We start from the raw sequence: 20,821 nt of genomic DNA, 5'->3' as shown, positions 1-20,821 counted from the left end.
TCCAAGCAACACATATTTTTCAATTACTATTTAGCATTGAATTCTATCCTTAGATTCCTAATGCACCTCCCTTCCTCACTGTGTGCATATTCAGAGTCTTGCAGAAGAATGAGACTATTCCATTACTTTGACCAAATCTGCTGTATGTCATGTGTAAACCTTTTGTAAACAAGATAAATGCATTAGGATATTCAAAACTGAATTACATCAGTTGAACTTACTTTCAGTAAAGAAGGAATTCGATTTAGTTAAAACTCTATTCAAAAAGAATTTTTACTGATTGGAGTTTTCATCTTTCTTAGTACAAAAATAGAGGAAAAATTCTGAACTCAGTCATAGTCACTCTTACCTTGTAAATGGTCTAAGATAAGATTACAATTATGGAGCAGAAACAAACTGTGACTAAAACAGGTATGTGCTATCGTGAGTGCTGTGAAGTGTGTAAACCTGGCGATTCACAGACCTGTACCCCTGGGGATAAAAATACATTATATGTTTATTAAAAAAAAAAATTGGAAGGGGAGGCGAACCATAAGAGACTATGGACTCTGAAAAACAACCTGAGGGTTTTGAAGGGTCAGGGGTGGGAGGTTGGGGGAACAGGTGGTGGGTAATGGGGAGGGCACGTTTTGCATGGAGCACTGGGTGTTGTGCAAAAACAATGAATACTGTTACGCTGAAAAAATAAATAAAATGGAGAAAAAAAAAAACAGGAGCATAAACATGATAATGAAACACATGTATTTATCATGTGGTTGGCCTTGATTTAAGCCTCTGACACATATTAGCTTTATAATGCTCAAACTAATATTTAGATAGATGAGTTAGCTACGAGCATTAGTCTCACTTTATAGATGACAAAACCAAGACAAGGGAGTTTATATATCCCCAAGGTAAAAAAAAAATAAAATTAATAAATGGCAAAGGCAGTATTTGAACCAAGATGGCCTGGCTTGGAATAATTAAGTAATTGGTGTTCCAAATTGTCATAATTGATAGTTCTACTTAAAGGTAAATCCAATGATCTACCAAAAGAAATTATCAGAGTTTCAAAACACTCAAAAACTAGTTCTGAGTTTTATACATGTTGTACAGTAAATATTTCATTCAAAAAGCACTTAGAATTTTACAGTAAACCTCACTGAAGGAAGTTTTACTGGAGGTAAAATGAGACAAATTTCATTCCCCGTGCATGGAGTTCTTTCCACACCCAGTGCTCCAAGGACCATTCTTAACCCCTTTCTCCAGAAGGTCCACTGTTGTTACACATTGACAGGTTAAGTTCCCCTCAAAAAATGGTAAGGATAGGGGTGCCTGGGTGACTCAGTTGGTTAAGAGGCTGCCTTTGGCTCAGGCCATTATCTCTGAGCTCTGGGATCAAGCCCTGTGTCAGGCTCCTTGCTCAGTGGAGAGCCTGTTTCTTCCTCTCCATCTGTCTGCCTCTCTGCCTACTTGTGCTCTCTCTTTGTCAAATAAATAAATGAAATCTTAAAAAAAAAAAAAAGGATATAGAAAAGGCTTTACAAAGTGACTATTATTGCAGCAAGAGATTTTCCATCCACTGACTATTGGAGAGAGAGCCTCTTTCTGAGTTTTTCTGTAAGCCTCTATGTTACTGGTATTTTCCAGGCCAGTGAGAAAAATCAAGGTTAATAAAAATTTATCAGCTCATCATGTAGCTTACTCTACTTACTTGCTTTAATAGATAGTTTGGTTTTCCCACACACAGTGATTTAAAAACTTCTTAGCTTTCTTATGGGTGCCTGGGTGGCTCAGTCATTTAAGCATCTATCTTTGACTCAGGTCATGATCTCAGGGTCCTTCGATTTAGTCTCGCATCAGGCTCCCTGCTTGGTGGGGAGACTGCTTCTCCCTCTACCCCACACCCCTGCTTGTGCTTTCTCTCTCTCATATTTTCTTTCATGCGCTCTCTCTTAAATACATAATCAAAATCTTAAAAAAAAAACAAAAACACTTCTTAGCTTTCTAGCAAGTGTCGGGAACACATTTTGATTAAGTGACACTACTCAGAAGACAAAAATTGGCTTCCGAAAAAGATGTTTTAATGCTTGGTAGGTTGTCTTGGGTAGTGGGTAGAATTTATACATAATGAGAATATGCAAGGGATTTGACAGTTTTGATATAATTATCCAGCACAATAATGTAAACTGCTTAGCAACATACCTTTAGCAGCCAAAAGAAGAAGAAGAAAAAAAGTTTTACCACAGATATGTAAAAATAACCCTGGATGGTTAGATATTTTATGTGCACTGCTGTTGGAATATGTACTCTATGCTCTACCATTTCAAAGTCCAAAATAAATGGCACAATTCTCAGTTTTTACTTTTGATGTCTTAAAGCCAAGAATGTGGAGGAGCTCAAGTTCGCCACTAACTGTAAATGGATAAAATATGCCACTCCATTTGTTCTTTTGTTAAGTAGTTGGGGTTTATGTACTAAACACCTATTATCTCATTATACTGAACAAAATTCAAAAGAAAAATGTAAGTTATTAAGAACTCCTTGCGACATATCTTGAAACAATGGCTATGTCTACTTTTTTTTTTTTAAGATTTTTTTCTTATTTATTTGACACAAAGAGAGGGAGAGAGAGAGAGAACAGGAACACAAGCAGGGGGAATGGGAGAGGGAGAAGCAGGCTTCCTGCTAAGCAGGGAGCCCCATGTGGGACTCGATCCCAGGACCCTGGCTGAGATCATGACCTGAGGATGAGCTACGCAGGTGCCCTGGTCATGTCTACTTCTTAAAAAAAAACAAAAACAAAAACAAATAAACAAACAAAAAAACCCCAACAGTTATTTAAATCACCTTTTCATTTTGGTGTACCATTTTATGCCAACCTCACTGCCTTGTACAAAACAACAGCAGAACACCTGAGAGAAAGTTGTTGAATAAAAAAATCCTACTGTGTACTGGTCTAGCCAACCCCGCATGAGCCTACATGGTAGCATAAAGAGGATCAGAACCACTACTGTTAGCATCACTACTGCTCAGACACGAGACAGTACTAGTCAAACATTGAATGATTCCAGAGGAAAGATAAGTGACTGTTATGTGTGGGATGAGGAGGAAGAGGAGAATAAGAATAGGAGCATCAGCAACAATCTTTAAGAAAATTCTCAGTTTGCTTTACTCCCAGATTTACCACCTTAAACCCATTATATCATTGCCAGAGAAATGTTACTGAAATATAACTTTCATTATTATTCTCTTCCCCACATAAATTCCTTTAATTTGCTTCCACACGCCAACATTTTAAGCATCATCACTCATTAACAACCCATGTTGTTTATGGTTCAGCCATACTAAAGACGATGTCTTTGCAAGAAGAACCAAAGCAAAAACATTAGAAAACTCAGAAACATTAAATATATAAACTACTACCATTAATAGCTTTTCCTCCTATTCACCTAGAGGAAGTATCTTTTCCATAACAGGTGTTTATTCAGAATGCATTCTTCTATTCATCCGTACTACTTTCATCTTCTCTTTGCTCCCTACTCAGGAACTGTTTATGCCAAATGTGCCTGGCCCCTACTTGTATCTTTAAACTCTTTGTGTGTGCATCCTTCCAATTATCACTTAAACCATAATCTAGTACTTTCCATAAAAATTTCTCCCAAAGCCCATGTTCCTCTTTGAAACTATTTTTCTCCTCCCTATATTCCACAACTAACTTCCACAACTCAACTTATTTATAGGCCAATAAAATCAATGTGACTACTCCTGCCCAAGTCACCAATGACTTCACACATGCAAAACCAGGAACTGGATTCTGTTGACTGTGCCCTCAACCATGAGACAGTTTACCTTCTAAGTTACTCTACTTTTCATAGTTTGTGTATAATGCTGATTTTTCCTTCTTTGCATTTTCTTTTGCATTTCTACTAAAACTTTAAATATAAGAGTTCCTTAGGATTTTGTCCTATCCTCTCTTCTCCTTTAAAACTATAATAAACTTCTGAGGAATCACATCTCCTTCCATGGAAGAAAAGGAAATCTATATATTGAAGGGTAGCAGAAGTGTACTACCCTATATATGACATCTTGACATATTGGCTATTTTGAGATGTAGGTACTAAAAAAAAGCAAATGATGGTAGAATCTGAATTTTCCTTTCTCAGGATGAATTTTCCAAATGGAACTCAATTGTCATAGGTCCACTTCCTGAGAGTGAGTTTTATCAACAAGGGAGGTTGACTCATCAGAATAGACTAGAAGTCAACAATATATCCAGAAAAGCTTTGTCATAAATTATCACAAAATATCACACCTCCCATCTTTTCTAAGAGCCTGTTCATCCTAAAACTCATGGATTCTCCCCTTAAAGGTCTTCAAGGCTCCCCTCTTTTCCCTGTGAAGATGATATTTAAACTTGAATCTTAAAGACATCCTTTTGAGTTACTCATTTCCCCCCATATATCTTCTCACATATACATGATATAAACATGTTAATAAACTCCTATTTATCTCTTGCTACTTTTTGTCCAATTACTGGAGTCTCAGCCAAGGATTCAGAAGATGAAAATTTTTCTTCCCCTACAATCCCAACAATCTCCAAGTTTAACTATAGGTGAGACCTCATTATTAAGTCCTATGCACACATATCTGACGGCCTATTCAGGATTTCCACTTGGATAACTCTCAGGCATCTTACAATCTGTCCAAATTGGACTTTACCATTGTTTACAGAGAACCTAGAATAATCTTGACAAAAATCAAACTTGCACGTCTGATCAGGCCAATTCTCTCCTCAATATGCTTTGCCTCCCTTCTGGTATTAGGATAGATTTATAAAATCTTGAACCTAACTGACATAAAACCCACTGTATTCACCACCACTTAGCACAACAATTTCAATTTAATGAACTCTTGCAACTGTTTTTGCTACCTCTGTCTCCATGTCTTTATTTAAAATAAATCCTCATTTCTTCCCTCAGAACACTGCATATATATGTATGTGTGTGTGTGTGCGTGCGCGCACACACACACACATATATCCCATTCCTTCTAACCTTGAAAATCTTGTATCACCTTTCAGATTGTCTGAAATTACATCTTACAATTTTAGAAATCTGTGCCTGACTCTCTAGGCTATTTGGGGAGTTCCTTGTTAGAGTATTGTTATAATATTTTATATTTTCTTCATGTAATATTTAGCAAGTACATTGAAATAATTAATATGATTTTCTGTTGCATGTATGCATAACCTACCAGTTACAAATACCATAAGGTTCATATGTATAAGGTTCATACAAGAACCTTGTCTTTATTTTTCATCACATTCTGCCAAATAGATACTAAGTAAAAATCTATGAAATGGATTAGATAAATGATACAACCACATTATGGGGGCATTTTTCTTTAGTTATTCATTACCTTTACCAGAAACCAGATTAATGCATCAAATATCCTATAAGAGGTTATTTTGAACTTTGATGATTAGCAAGAAATACTTACATTTTTATCCTGAGAATCCCGTATGTCATATGTTAGGTCTCTCATACTAAAGTGTTTGAAATTTAGATATTTAAATGAATCATCTGAAGTTTTTCTGTTACTTGTATCAAGGCCAAATAGGCATTCATTTATTGCATGTTTTATTAAAATGCATGAGGTAACCTATAAAAAATAACGGGGGCGCCTGGGTGGCTCACTGGGTTAAGCCTCTGACTTTTACTCAGGTCATGATCTCAGGGTCCTGGGAGCCAGCCCAGAATCAGGCTCTCTGCTCAGCAGGGAGCCTGCTTCCCCCTCCCCCTCTGCCTGCCTCTCTGCCTACTTGTGATCTCTGTCAAATAAATAAAATCTTTTTAAAAAATAATAAAAAAATAAAAATAGCAAGGTAAAAAATTCTCAATAATACTCTTAATCATTTGGCTTTACATTCCCTCCTTCAATCTATCTGTAGATAATTAATGCAAAAGAGGTCATCTTAAGAATTTTTACTTTAAAAAAAAGTTCATAATGTATTCAAATCAACCATTCCAGAAAATTTCAGATTACTTCATTTGGTATTTGCTCACAAGTTGCAGATGTTATATCCTATTTATATTCATGTCCCACCAAGAAAATTTAAAATGTAAAATAGCAGTTGGTCCTTTTGAAAACCTAAATTATATAAAATTGGAATAGCACATTTTAAAAATATAGGCTTGGGATTTCATAATTAAAAATACTATTTTCAAAAAAGAATACTATTTTTTAAAATGATTTTATTTATTTGAGAGAGAGAGAAAGCATGTGCGTGCACATGGGGGAGGTCACAGGGAATGAAGCATGTGGCTCCAACCTAGGACCATGGGATCATGACCTGAGCTGAAGGCAAACTCTTAACTGAGTCTCCTGCAACCCCCAAGAATACTATTTTCATGTAGATTTCTATTACTCTAATACTTATCTTACAAAATTCAGATTATATCACAATAACTAGAAAATCAGGGGGATATAGACCTCTTTCATAGTGTTTGTACATTTTTAATCTCTATCTTCATTCAAAATTTTAATAAACTAAGTTAGAATCATTGGCACGATATCAGCCACAGCAACTTCTTTCAAGATATGTCTCCAAAGGCAAAGGAAACAAAACCAAAAATGAACTTTTGGGACTTCATCAAGATCAAAAGCTTCTGCACAGCAAAGGAAACAGTCAATAAAACAAAGAGGCAACCCACGGAATGGGAGAAGATATTTGCAAATGACAGTACAGACAAAAGGTTGCTATCCAGGATCTACAATGAACTCCTCAAACTCAACACACACAAAACAGATAATCATATTAAAAAATGGGCAGAAGATATGAACAGACACTTCTCCAATGAAGACATACAAATGGCTATCAGACACATGAAAAAATGTTCATCATCACTAGCCATCAGGGAGATTCAAATTAAAACCACACTGAGATACCACCTCACACCAGTTAGAATGGCCAAAATTAGCAAGACAGGAAACAACATGTGTTGGAGAGGATGTGGGGAAAGGGGAACCCTCCTACACTGTTGGTGGGAATGCAAGTTGGTGCAGCCACTTTGGAGAACAGTGTGGAGATTCCTCAAGAAATTAAAAATAGAGCTTCCCTATGACCCTGCAATTGTACTACTGCATATTTCCCCCAAAGATACAGATGTAGTGAAAAGAAGGGCCATCTGTACCCCAATGTTTATAGCAGCAATGGCCACGGTTGCCAAACTGTGGAAAGAAGCAAGATGCCCTTCAACGGACGAATGGATAAGGAAGATGTGGTCCATATACACGATGGAGTATTATGCCTCCATCAGAAAGGATGAATACCCAACTTTTGTAGCAACATGGACAGGACTGGAAGAGATTATACTGAGTGAAATAAGTCAAGCAGAGAGAGTCAAGTATCATATGGTTTCACTTATTTGTGGAGCATAACAAATGACATGGAGGACATTGGGAGATGGAGAGGAGAAGGAAGTTGAGGGAAATTGGAAGGGGAGGTGAACCATGAGAGACTATGGACTCTGAAAAAGATCCTGAGGGTTTTGAAGGGGCAGGGGGTGGGAGGTTGGGGGAACCAGGTGGTGGGTAATAGGGAGGGCACATATTGCATGGAGCACTGGGTGTTGTGCAAAAACAATAAATACTGTTACGCTGAAAAAAATTAAAAAAAAAAGGTACAAACTTGGGGCGCTTGGGTGGCTCAGTGGGTTAAAGCCTCTGCCTTCAGCTCAGGTCATGATCCCAGGGTCCTGGGATCGAGCCCCACATCAGGCTCTCTGCTCAGCAGGAAGCCTGCTTCCCTTCCTCTCTCTCTGCCTACTTGTGATCTCTGTCTGTCAAATAAATAAATAAAATCTTAAAAAAAGAAGAATCATTGGCACTATTAAGATTTCAGTTCAACATGAAAACTGAACACAGAGCAAGGAGCAGGAAGACTTGCAATTTCAGTCTTGTACTGTTGCAAAACCACTCTCAAATTATTATGCTCACAGATATACAACACTCAGGTACAGAAACTCAGTACATCAAAACCACATACAGTGAATTACAATGCTCTTGACACATAGCAATATGCCTGTTTGAAGATATTTATCAACTACAATTTCATTAAAATTGTGGACTGAATGGCAACTTGTACTAAAAGTTTATCTTTCTATTGAGAGTTGTGATATGACAGAGCTGGAATGGAGTGTACACATCAGAAGTCAATGTTTGAAAAGATGTTTTACCCACGTAACTTATTCACCTGATCATTCTATTCCTTCAGAGATAGTATAGAATTGACAAATGCAATATTCTAGGTGTGAAGTATTTTGCTCTATTCATACAGCAAATGTAACACCACCACTTGATTTCAGTTAGAGATTATTTAAGCATTGCTTAAATTTTTACAACACAGATAAATAATTTAAAATGGGGAAAGTACAATTATAATCAAAATCTTTTTAAAAACATGAATGCTTACCAATTTGTAGTGAACATCACATAAATGACTATTTTTCCTGATTTCATTCGTGGGCACCCAACCTCCATATGACACAATGTACACAGAAGCAGTGAGGTTTGGAGGAATAACAAGTACCTAAGTGTGAATCCTACTTTCGAGAGTTTGAGCTCTCTCCACCTGACAAATCACCTAAAATCTGAGATAATTATATCTACCTATAACCACGATTATGAAGACTGGAGATACTATAAATTGACCAACCATACTTGGCTCATACTAGACAAAACTGTGGATGTTTGTAGTCCATGACCAAAAAGAATCTTATGTATGTCCTATAAGAAAATATCTTCCATCTCTATAGGATGTCAGAGAATTCAGGAACAAGAACAGAAATATTTGGCAGAATTAGGAATACCCTTTACAGCGGAAAGCAGTAGGAAAAAGAATTGGCACTTAAATAGTGCCAGTTTTGTGCAGGGTGTTTTACTATTCAGTATCATAATTCGATATAAGTCCCATAAAGTAAAGTTTTTAAACTCCAGATCTTCCAAAAGGGTACCCATGGTTCTAAGAGCTTCACGCACTTTTCTTGTAAACTCCAAAGCCCACATTTATGCTGAGTCTGGGCTCTAGAATCTCTATAAAAGTTGTCCATGGGGGCACCTGCGTGGCTCAGTGGGTTAACGCCTCTGCCTTCAGTTCAGGTCATGATCCCAGGGTCCTGGGATCGAGCCCCGCATTCAGCTCTCTGCTCAGCGGGGAGCCTGCTTCTCCTTCTCTCTCTGCCTGCCTCTCTGCCTACTTGTGATCTCTGTCAAATAAATAAATAAAATCTTTTAAAAAAAAAAGTTGTCCATGATTCAGGAAATCCGTAGTGGGAAAAGCCTAGACCTGCCTTCTAGTGAAGGACAGAGAATAGTTCTACAGGTGCATGGAATTGGGGCCACTAAAACTTCCTGTCCAGATCTTTAATGGGAGACAAGATGGCAGATGATGTTCTGGTAATATCTTAATTCTTGATGTAGGTGGCTGCTGGGGTACAAGTGAAGTAACTTCCAGAAGATATATTGGTATAACTACCTTTAATTTGTGTATTTCATGTATACCCACTCATGTATTTATAATTATACATATATGTTTATATGTTTTATATATATTTACTTTGATATAAACAAAAAATCAATGCCCAGTGTGTACTAATAGCAAATGAATCCAGACCTAGCATAAGGGAATAAGATAGAGCTCACTGAATTAAATAGCATTTAAGCTTTGACCTGAAAGAAGAATCTGAGCAGAGTTACATGGCAACAGAAAAAAATGAAATGTGTACAAAATGGTACAGGGGTTAAGGAAGCATTCACAAATGGAGGAGGACATTGGGAGACCAGCCAGGGTATTATTGGAATAATCTGAACAGAGCAAGCTGCTTCTAATAGGTACAGTTTGTGAGTGCAATGAGAACATTTACTAAAAAAAATACGAAGTTAATAACTTTACAAGAAAGCAAATGTTAAAAATCTCACACTTTAAGTTAATATTAGTCATAACCCAACTTTTTGGAGGAATACAAGTTATTCTTCATGATTAGAGTACTTTAAAGGGAGGTCCTGCTGTGAGAAAAGTTTAATTGGTTGTTTTCTATATTCTGTGAAATGTACTTTTAAGAACTTGCTCCTTGGCAGCAAAACTGGGATTTTGCAATGTGTGTTGAGCCTGTATTATAATGAGACATAGGGACCTCTTCAGGGATCGAGCAAACCAGCCTGTTGAACATTTATATTCAGCTTCCTAAAAACTAAATAAGAACATAATTTCCCAGGTTAGCTCAGAGCTTCTGGCTGCCTATGATTAAGAACTGGTTGGGAGAAAGAATAGGAATGTCATAAAGGTCTGAACTATTCTGATTATTTACAAAATTTACTCTTATTTTTAAGGTAATTATTCTTAAAGTGTCATCCAACCAACCAGCAGCCTCAGCATCACCTGGGAACCCATTAGAAATGAAAATTCTTGGGCCCCACCCCAGATCTACTAAATCAAAAACGTGGAGTGAATCCAGCACTGTGTTTTATATGCCTTCCAATTTCTTCCAGAGAACACAGAATTTAGAGAACCAGGACTTACAATTTCCATTCTATCACTAATCATCAGAGAAATGCAAATCTAAACCATGGTAAGATATCACCTTACATGTGTCAGAATGACTGGAATCAAAAAATGAAGGGTTGGTGAGGATGTGGAGAAAAAGGAACCCTCCTGCCCTGTTGGTAGATATGTAAATTGGTGTAGACACTGTGGAAAGCAGTATAAAGATTCCTCAAAAAAATAATTAAAAATAGGATTTCCATATGTTCCAGTAATTCCACTAGTGGGTGTTCACCCAAAGAAAATGAAAACCTGGGGAACCTGTATAGCTCAGTTGGTTAAGTGGCTGATTCTTGATTTTGGTTCAGGTCATAATCTTAGGGTCCTAGGATGAAGTCCCACACTGAGCTCTATGCTCAACAGGGAGTTTGCTCTAGGGTTTCTCTCCCTTTCCCACTGCCCCTCCACCAAATAAATAAATCCGAAAAAAAAAATGAAAACACTGAATTCAAAAAGATATTTTCACCTCAATGTTCATTGTAGTATTATTTATAATAGCAAAGATATGGAAGCAACTTAAGTGTCTATCCATAAATGAGTGGATAAAGGTGTGGTATATATACAATGAAATATTACTCAGCTATTAAGAATGAAATCTTGCCATTTGCAACAGCATGGATGATCAAGAGGGCATTATACGAAGATGAAATAAGTCAAAGACAAATATCATGATTTCACTTACATCTGGAATCTAAAAACAAAACAAATGAGACAGAAAAAAAAAAAAGAAAAACAGACTCAAATTGAGAACTAACTGGTGGTTGCCAAGGGATGGTTTGTGGGGGATGGGTGAAATAAAGGGTATCAAGAAGAACAAACTTCTAATTTTAAATTATGGAGATATAAAGTACAACATCAGGAGTTAGTTAATTAGTAATGTCGTACGGTGACCACACTTATTGTGATGGACAGTAAGTAATGTATAGAATTGTTTAATCAATACATTATACCCCTAAAATTAACATTGTATGTTAGTTTTAAAAAATTCCCCTTTAGCCTATTAGTTGGAAGCTGCATAAGAGGAGGAGGTCATACACATCCAAGGACCCCTCAAATGTATTTAGTCCCATCTTTGTCTGGTTTTTGAACATCTGTCAACATATCTCATCCATCTGTATAATACCTTTCTCCTAACACCAGGCACAGCAATAAGCATGTTCCCTTTACCCCACTCCAACATTACCTCCTCTGAATTCAACTCATGGCTATCTGGTGTCTACCCAGAGACTACTTCTCTTTAGTAATTGTGATATGTCCTACCAGAATTTAACCTATTAGAAAGGTTATTTTTCTGTTTTGTTCACTATTCTATTTGCAGCATCTGGAGGAGTACCTGGCACAGATTACTTACTCAACAAAATTTTCTGAATGACAATAAAAATAACTTGTTTTCAATTCCTCATCCTACACATCTTTGGGGTACTCTACAAGGTTAACAAATTCCATTAACACCAATAGTCAAAGCCATCAAATCTCCACCATTGATTTCAAAAGTACTTCAATTTCTGGCTTTCTTTGAATGGTTTTGTCTTCTTTTACATTCTCCTTTGCTGGAGATTCTCCTTATCTTCGTTTTGAAACCTCATCCATTCATGAGAGGCAGAAAATGATAGTAATTAAAGAAAGAAATCTTGGGGCGCCTGGGTGGCTCAGTGGGTTAAAGCCTCTGCCTTCAGCTCAGGTCATGATCCCAGGCTCCTGGGATCGAGCCCCGCATCGGGCTCTCTTCTTGGCAGGGAGCCTGCTTCCCTTCCTCTCTCTCTGCCTGCCTCTCTACCTACTTGTGATCTCTGCCTGTCAAATAAATAAACAAAATCTTTAAAAAAAAAAAAAAAGAAAGAAATCTTAAAATCAGATCCTATGCAAATTACATTCTATGAGCCTTGCTTTTCTCATCCATAAATTTGTGCCCTGATATTTGTCCTTAGAGGACTTTGAATACTAGATGAAACTAAATTCTATCAACTGACTTCTACTATGTTTTGTTGTTGATCCTCTGCAAATGATGGAAATCAAGAACCTCCAACTTTTAACTGTTTCAGATCTACATTTGCAACTTTTTGATGGACAACATAGTTTTTTTTTTTTTTTAAACTTTCTCTTCAACTTGTAAAGACCACACTGATTAGTTCTCCTCTTCAGATGACTTGGAATTCTTTGGCACAATGTTCACTTCTCATCTTCACTATCCAATCAGTTAGCTATAAGTATTTTAAGTGACCTAATAATCCTTTCATATTCAAATTTTTTTTCCATTTCTACTGTAAGATCAATGGTACACAATCTGTAGACAGGCCCATTAAAATAGTCAGCAAATGCTGTGTACATTCCCTCCAGAATCTAGTTTTCCACATTCTGCAGTCAGAGTGCTGCTTTAAAATACAAATATATTAAGACTATCCATTGCCTTCTCATTGTTCTTCACAAAAAAATGAATAATTACTATTCTGGTCTAGATCTCAAGCTGGTCCAGCTTAATCCCAGCCCTCTAATGTAGAGAATGTTCCTTCCTAAAGCATGCTAAAGATCTTGGAGGCACACGCTCTAGGATGGCCATAAAGGGTAGCCAAAAATAGTTATGTACATCTCACGTCATGGATAAAAATCAAATGGACCATATGTGGTCCTGATCAGTGATCCCGAGTTATTGAGAAGGTCTTATGCAAGTGAATATATTTTGCAAGCTCCATTCACTTATTTCCTTCTGGTCCTCTAGTTTTTCTCATGATGCTGTTCAGGTTTCCCAATCATTACAATACAACATCTCCTGCCTCCTCACTCCTCTTCCACCTTCCCCCTCCTCCCAATCAATTCTAGGGTCCCTGGGTCTACATCAGCTTTTTTCTTTCCACGGGGAGGACAAGACAACAAGGACAACCAGGAACATTTTTTTTGACATCTCCCCAAAATCAAAATAAGAATTTTTTTCTTCTCCTCTCAAAGGTAGAAAGGGTTTTAACTTCAAATAATCCAAGGTTGTGGGGAAAAACATTTGTCCTAGATCTCTTAAAACCATTCAAGAAAAGCAAGTAAAACCAATGCAAAGGTGGTTGAATGTCCAAATCCTATTGTTAAAAGAGAAATTCTAAAACGGTCTATGGCATCCTTCCTGGTCCAGTCCTCAGTGGTGTCTTCAGTCTCCCCTCACACCATGAACACTCTTTGCTGTCTTCTGAAGTCACTATTAGACTTAAACTAGTTTTTCACACTTGCCAAGCCCTATCCTGCCACTGGAATTGCTCAGGCTGTTCCTACAGTTTGAAATACCCTCTCTTTCCTTCTTCACCTCAGTGAACTCTCACTGCTCCTTCTCAGCTGCAGTCACTTCCCTCATTTCCTTGACAAGGTAAAATCACCATTTTACACTTCAATAACACTATATTCTTAGGTGCAAGATTTACAGTAAGCACTCCATAAAAGTTAATGAAATTAAGATTAGTAAATACTTTAATAAATTATTTTTGTGTGTCTGTGGTCTAGGTTTGAAATCGTTTATGGGCTTCTCCTCAACTATTACTGATCTGCTGCCACGAAAGAGCCCTTCATTTTTTACTCTAACAAACTCCATGACTCAAATTTCTTCCCTAGACAGTTTTATATTTCCTGCTGAATCCGATGTTAAATTCTCAAATGTCAAATATAGTTAGGTTCCTTTTCTGCTCAGAATCCTTCATTGGTTCTTCATGTGCATAAGGAATAGATACAAGTATCTTAGTATGGTAAAATACTTGTTAGTCTGAACTCTGTCTTTGCCATATTTACCTACTTACAGTATCTCCAGCAAAGTAGCTTCGGTCTTAACTACGCCAACATACCTGCTTTGCCACAGGTACATACTCCAAGTCCCCACGGGTTAAAGAATATGTACAATAGAAGCTGAAAATCCATGGGACTTGATATGGGACAGAATTTAAAAATTAAACAGACTGGGAAGACCTTATTTGCCATCAGGTCTCAGTGAGAATTTCCCTCCCAGATAGACATGGTTGATCATCCCATGTTTGCCCGCATTTTTTTTCCCTCTTAACTTCTGTTCTCATTATTTTTAAGTAATGTGATTTTACTGGAAAACATGTAAATAAGTGCTACTTGTATTACTGATCATTATAGTAACATATAAGCCAGTCAAAAAAAGGGAACTTTGAGTTTACTATTTTATGTTTGAGTATACTATGTTATTTATTTTATAAATAACATTAAAAAAGAGAACTGGATGGTCGACTGGTATGTCCAGAGCACCATAGCCACATCATTTGGGCATGATCAAGAACTTGCTCTTCGAAAGCGTAGAGACCAGGGCCTTGGCAGGTCCTGAGCAAAGGAGGCAAGGACGAAGTCTCCTATAAAGTCTCCTATAAAGCCTCCTGTGAAGGCGGAAGGTTTGCCACAGTGGAAGTGACAAGCCTGTGGGTGAGGATCTATGGGAAGCAACGCCCAAAGTCATGAAGTATGTGGGAGGCTCCGATGACAAGGGAATCAAGATGGGGATGGCAGTTCCTATTTCCTTTGGTGTGTTTTCCAGTGAAGATGACTCCCTATGGAAGAAATTAAAAGTCTGGTTCCAGATTCCAAACCAGTTTCAGAGAAACCTGCCATTTCCTCCCAATGACAACATTAAGATGGAGGACAGGGAATGCATCACTGTCTCTTCCCTGCAGTTTGGTGGTTACGTCAAGGAAGCTGACTGTATAGCTCATGCCACCCAGCAGTGTATGACCTTGGAGGGCACAGCCACTTAACAGAGTGACTTTTACCTCTACTCTGGATATGAACCTCCCATGAAGCCTACAGACATCACAATGAGGTCTAGCTGGTGCAAGCATGACTCATTGAGCCAAAATGTCCTGAATACATGTTTCTATGTCTACTTTCTCAGGGGAAAGGAAGAGAGCAAAGCTTGCAACTGAATCTCCAACTTAACCAACTTTCCTTCAAAGCTGGTTACTGTCAATTTTCTAAATAAGCATATTCTATTTATGTTCTTTTTCTCATGGTGGGAAATAATATGGTCAAAATAGGCAGCATCCCTCTAACAGACTTAGAAAGTCCTGTGCTGGACCAGAAAAAAATCCAGCAACATTTTCTCAGCTATCAGGGTCACTGAAAATGGATTTTTAAAAAATTATTAAAACTGTATTTTTGCCATTGAGAGAAAAAAAGTGATTTGTGCATGATCTTTCATCTGTGATTCATATAAGAACTTTGTCTAAAAGAAACTGAAAATAATAGGGACAACTGGATATGATGGCATAGTGAAAAGAACTACAATATTTAACTGAACACTGTGTATATGCAACAGTGTTAAGATCATAAAGTTTCACCCACAGGCTTTCTGTCATTTCCACCAACATGTGAAGGTGATTAAATAGAAACTATGATCTTCAAGCCGCTTATTTCTTATGAGGGCAGCAGGCAGGCATATGATTGCATTTAACACAAGCAAGACGCATAGGGTAAAGTGCCAAAAGTTCTATAAAAACTAAGTGCTTGGGCAATGCCTGAAAAGAAAAAAAAAAGATTAATTTTCACTGAGATGACTGGATCTGACTTGATGATTTAAGTGACATTTGACTTGGTAGAAGACAGTGGAAGTTTGATTAGCCAGAAGTAGGGAGAGAGGTCATTCCAGGCTAAGAGAGAAGTAGGAGGCAGAGCACAGAGTATACAGGGCATGACCTCTTTGGAGAAAGGCAGCTAGAACAGAGCTGAGGTTCACATAGGTCTTCTGTAAGAAAGTGATTCATATACGAGATGAGGTTCAAAGGACAGATTGGGGTCAGACTGTGAAGTCATGAATACCATGTGAAGAAATGTTTAGGACCACAGCAAGGAACAACAGGAAATAGCACTTTCTGTTTTGTTATTTTTTGAAAATAACTGGGATTTAGTTTGTAACCTTTCTAACTTGAGGGCTTTGGGAAACACACAAAAAACCCATCTTACCCTCCGTCTCCTACACAATAAAATTATACCTATTAAACTATGGGGTTGGTTGGTTTTGTTTTGTTTTTTAAATCATTTATTCTGTGCCAGCCTCTATTCTGGAGCTGGTGATGTAGCAGTGAACAAAAGAAAAAAAAATCCATACCTACATGAAGATTAAGTTTTTGAGGCAAAGCCATTTAGAAAGAAACCCACCCATGGTAGTAACGTGGAAATGAATTCCACAAAGGGAACTACAGCAGAGTAGGATGATAGAATGGCAGAGGCCACTATTTTTAAGTAAGTTGTTAGGGTAGGCCTCACTGAAGAGGAAACTGTTGGTCATGTTCCCACATGGCTCTGTGGTGTTCAAAGTCCAGGTAAAGAAGAGAGCAAGGGCCACCTCACTGAGGACGGAGTGTGCAGGAGTCTAGTGGTTGAATTTCAGCTCTTCGGAAGGCATAGGCCACAGTATTTTCACATGGATCAAATGTGAGATGTGAAAAAGTAGTTGAGATGACTACTGAGCATCCAAAGAGATGAAGGTGTCCTTCACCGATGGCATCCTTTACTGAAAGGTGTCAGAATACAGTAAGAGGAACTTGCGAGGAATAGAATTAGGACTTTTGTTCAGGATGTTCTTTAGATCTACAAATGGAGATTTCAAGTAGCCAACTGTTATACACGTGTTTAATTCAAGATGAGGTTGAGGTTGGAGATACACATCAGGAACCCAGTGAGTGCATAGATGGTATATGAGCTTGGGAGGGCATCAGAACAGTCCCAGAGAAAAACAGAACCTCCGAGTTTTCTCATGCATTTGGGTTGAGAAAATGAATGTCCAACACTGGCACCTGAGGAACTATGGTTAGTGAATAAACTTGAGTATTTGAGAAGAAAGGTAGAGACAGTACATCAAGAAGGAAGAAATGGTCAATTATGTCATAGGCAAACAAATAACTCAGGTAAGAGGAAAACGGAACAACACGGAGTTCGTGGTGAAAGCAACTGGGGCCGTTTGAAGAAGTGTGGTAATTTGGTAGGCTTAAAATATCTCCAACTAAAAGTTGCTCATACTATAAGATGTTATTAAAAGACCCCAAATGGGGGCAACCTGGGTGGCTCAGTGGGTTAAAGCCCCTGCCTTCAGTTCAGGTCATGATTGCAGGGTCTTGGGATGGAGTCCCACATCTGTCTCTGCTCAACAGGGAGCCTGCTTCCCCCCCTCTCTCTTTGCCTGCCTCTCTGCCTACCTGTGATCTCTGCCTATCAGATAAATAAATAAAATCTTTTTAAAAAAGGACCCAAAATATTTAACAAAAAACTAAACTTTTTAAACAGGAAAAAAACTTTTTTTTTTTTTTTTTTTAAATACAGCTGAAGAGTGTACAGGAAATTTTTGAAGGCCAAAAACAAAGAGAAAATACTATTTCCATGAGAGGCTGTCACGTAGCAGGCCTTGTACCAAGACCAAAATGGGTTTTTATTTGCAAAGAGCATTATTTATAACCACCAAAAAGGGAGAGGAAGGACAATAAAATCTAGGCCATACAATTGCCTGGAACTGGATTAGAGACCCGAACACGAAGCTGGGAATCTTGCAGACCTAAATCCTCAGTGAAAGGGTGATGTAAAAGCAAAGAAACAAACAAACTAAAACACAGAAAGGATGAAAAAAACACTCATTTGCCACAAACTTGGATCTGGTGGAAGAGAGAATATATATACTAAGTATTTTAGACCGCAAGTCGCAGTTCACACATTTTAATGCCTGAATACACTCTTTAGGGTCTCTGCCCTCAGTCTCACTTGGTATTTAAGTAAATCCTCAACTGGAAATGTCTTCAACTATCCAGCAGCAAATGCAATTTTTTTTCTACAGTGGTAGAAAAAATGTCGTCTCATCCGTAACCACAAAGAACTCTCAGATTTCCAAATACAAAAAAGTAAATGAAACAGATGAAGGAAAAGGACACCATAAATGAGAGGCAGAAAAAAAAATGACAGAATGAGAGTAGAGATGCTGTTGTATGGGGTGTTTAGAAGAATTCTCACAACAAGCCAACTTTCCACCTGGGCTTCAGGCTAAGTATTTTATTTGGGCCTATTTTCCAGCTATTTTTTTTTTTAAGATTTTTTATTTATTTATTTGGCAGAGAGAGATCACAAGTAGGTAGAGAGGCAGGCAGAGAGAGAGAGGGAAGCAGGCGCGCTGCTGAGCAGAGAGCCCGATGTGGGGCTCGATCCCAGGACCCTGAGATCACGACCTGAGCCGAAGGCAGCGGCTTAACCCACTGAGCCCCCCAGGCGCCCCTCCAGCTATTTTTTTCTTAAGCTACATGGAGTCTTCCTTTACCTCTTAGATTGAGTACTCAAGTTCAATTATTGTATTTTGCAGCTTTATAAGTATAACCCATTTTATTTATTTTTTAAAATTAAGATGTATTATTTGTTTCAGGGGTACAGGTCTGTGATTCATCAGTCTTACACAATTTGCAGTGCTCACCATGGCCTACCCTGCCCAGTGTCCATCACCCAGCCACCCCAACCCGCTCACCCCCTTCCCCTCGAACAATCCTCAGTTTGTTTCCTGAGATTAAGAGTCTCTTATGGTTTGCCTCCCTCTCTGGTTTTGTCTTGTTTCACTTTTCCCTCTCTTCCCCCAACGATCCTCTGTCTTGTTTCTCAAATTCCTCATATCAAGGAGATCATATGATCATTGTCTTTCTATCACTTATTTCACTTAGCGTAATACACTCTAGTTCCATCCACGTTGTTGCAAATGGCCTCAAAAAGTTGAAAACATATGGACATTGGGGAAGGTATGTGCTATGGTGAGTGCTGTGAAGCGCATAAACCTGGCGATTCACAGACTTGTACCCCTGGGGCTAATAAAACATTATACATTTATAAAAAAGTAAAAAAAGTTGAAAACAGAACTACCCTAGCCCATTTGATATTTAACACTTTTTAACACTCAAATTCTCTGAAAATATTTTGTTTTATCTAACTTAACATTTTAATGAATTATTAAAAGTCAATGTTTTATTAAATCCATCTTGATCTTTATACATCTTTGTTATGTTTTTATTTTGGGCCTTTGTTATCCATTTTTTTTTTTTTAACCAGGGGATATTCCAGGTAAATTTTTATTGAATTCCAGATGTGTGAAAAAGAAATTTTGAAGACCCGAGTTATCTTCTCTAGAGGGAATTTATTTTTGCTTTTAATCTGCATCTAAGGGAGGGGGCAGATCTCCTTAATCTGAGTAATGTTTAAATTCGTCTATAGTTGGGCTTACCTATTTCTTGTTCACTCTTTTCCTTAACTAAATTCATGGAGCATTTACCAAAGTCTCTTTTCGTAGTCATGCAATCCAGTTTTGTTCTCCATTCCTGTAAGATGCTCAGATTTTTCAGTGGCTAAAATCTCTTCATCTCCATACCACATCCAGCTTCTTAGCCTTATGACTCCTGATGAACACCGAGAACGTAGGTCTAGAATATTCGGTTCACTTTTTTGAAACACTCTGAATATCACACTATATGTTAACTAGAATTTAAACAACCTGAGGGTTTTGAAGGGTCAGGGGTGGGAGGTTGGGGGAACAGGTGGTGGGTTAATAGGGAGGGCACGTTCTGCATGGAGCACTGGGTGTTGTGCAAAAACAATGAATACTGTTACGCTGAAAAAATAAATAAATTAAAGAGAAAAAAAGGAAAAATAAAAAGAATGTTCTGCCTTGTTAGCATTTCAATTCCTTCATACAGACTCCTTTAAAAAAATTTTTTTAAAGATTTTATTTATTTGACAGAGTTAGGGAGCACAAACATGGGGAGTGGGAGAGGGAGAAGCAGGCTCCCCGCTGAGCAGGGAACCTGATGGCGAGCTTCCAGGATCTTGGGATCATGACCTGAACTGAGGGCAGTCCTTAACAACTGAGCAACCCACGCACCCCACCTTTAAAATGCTTTTCTTATTTTTGTGTGTTTCTTCCCTTAACTAGGAGCAGATCTGAAATAAATCAGGCTGCTATTTCTACAACCAGAAAGCCCAAAGATAAAATTTTACCTTTAGGAAGACAATTGGGAAGGTAATTGTGAAAGATTACAGAGGGCCTCAGACAACGCCACCGACGCTCTGCTCTGTGGCACTCAGGTTGTCTTATTTTTATGCCCGATACAAACATATTAGTATTACATAGTCTGTAATGTGGATCCTGTACCTTAACAGGAAAAAATGGTGGAGAATTAAAGAAATGGATATCAGCAAGGACAGAAAAGTTTTTGATTTTGCTTCAAAGGGGAAGCTGAGAAT

General features: G+C 37.9%; 1 pseudogene; it reads left to right on the top strand.

The window, feature by feature from the left end:
• Positions 1-9,420: 9,420 nt before the first annotated feature.
• LOC123956091 lies at positions 9,421-15,407 on the top strand (annotated as a pseudogene).
• The last annotated feature ends 5,414 nt before the right edge of the window (positions 15,408-20,821 follow it).

Source organism: Meles meles, chromosome 14, assembly GCF_922984935.1.
Source record: "Meles meles chromosome 14, mMelMel3.1 paternal haplotype, whole genome shotgun sequence".
NCBI lineage: Eukaryota > Metazoa > Chordata > Mammalia > Carnivora > Mustelidae > Meles > Meles meles.
The sequence above is the reverse complement of the archived record's forward strand: the minus strand, read 5'-3'. Positions and strand labels throughout refer to the sequence as shown.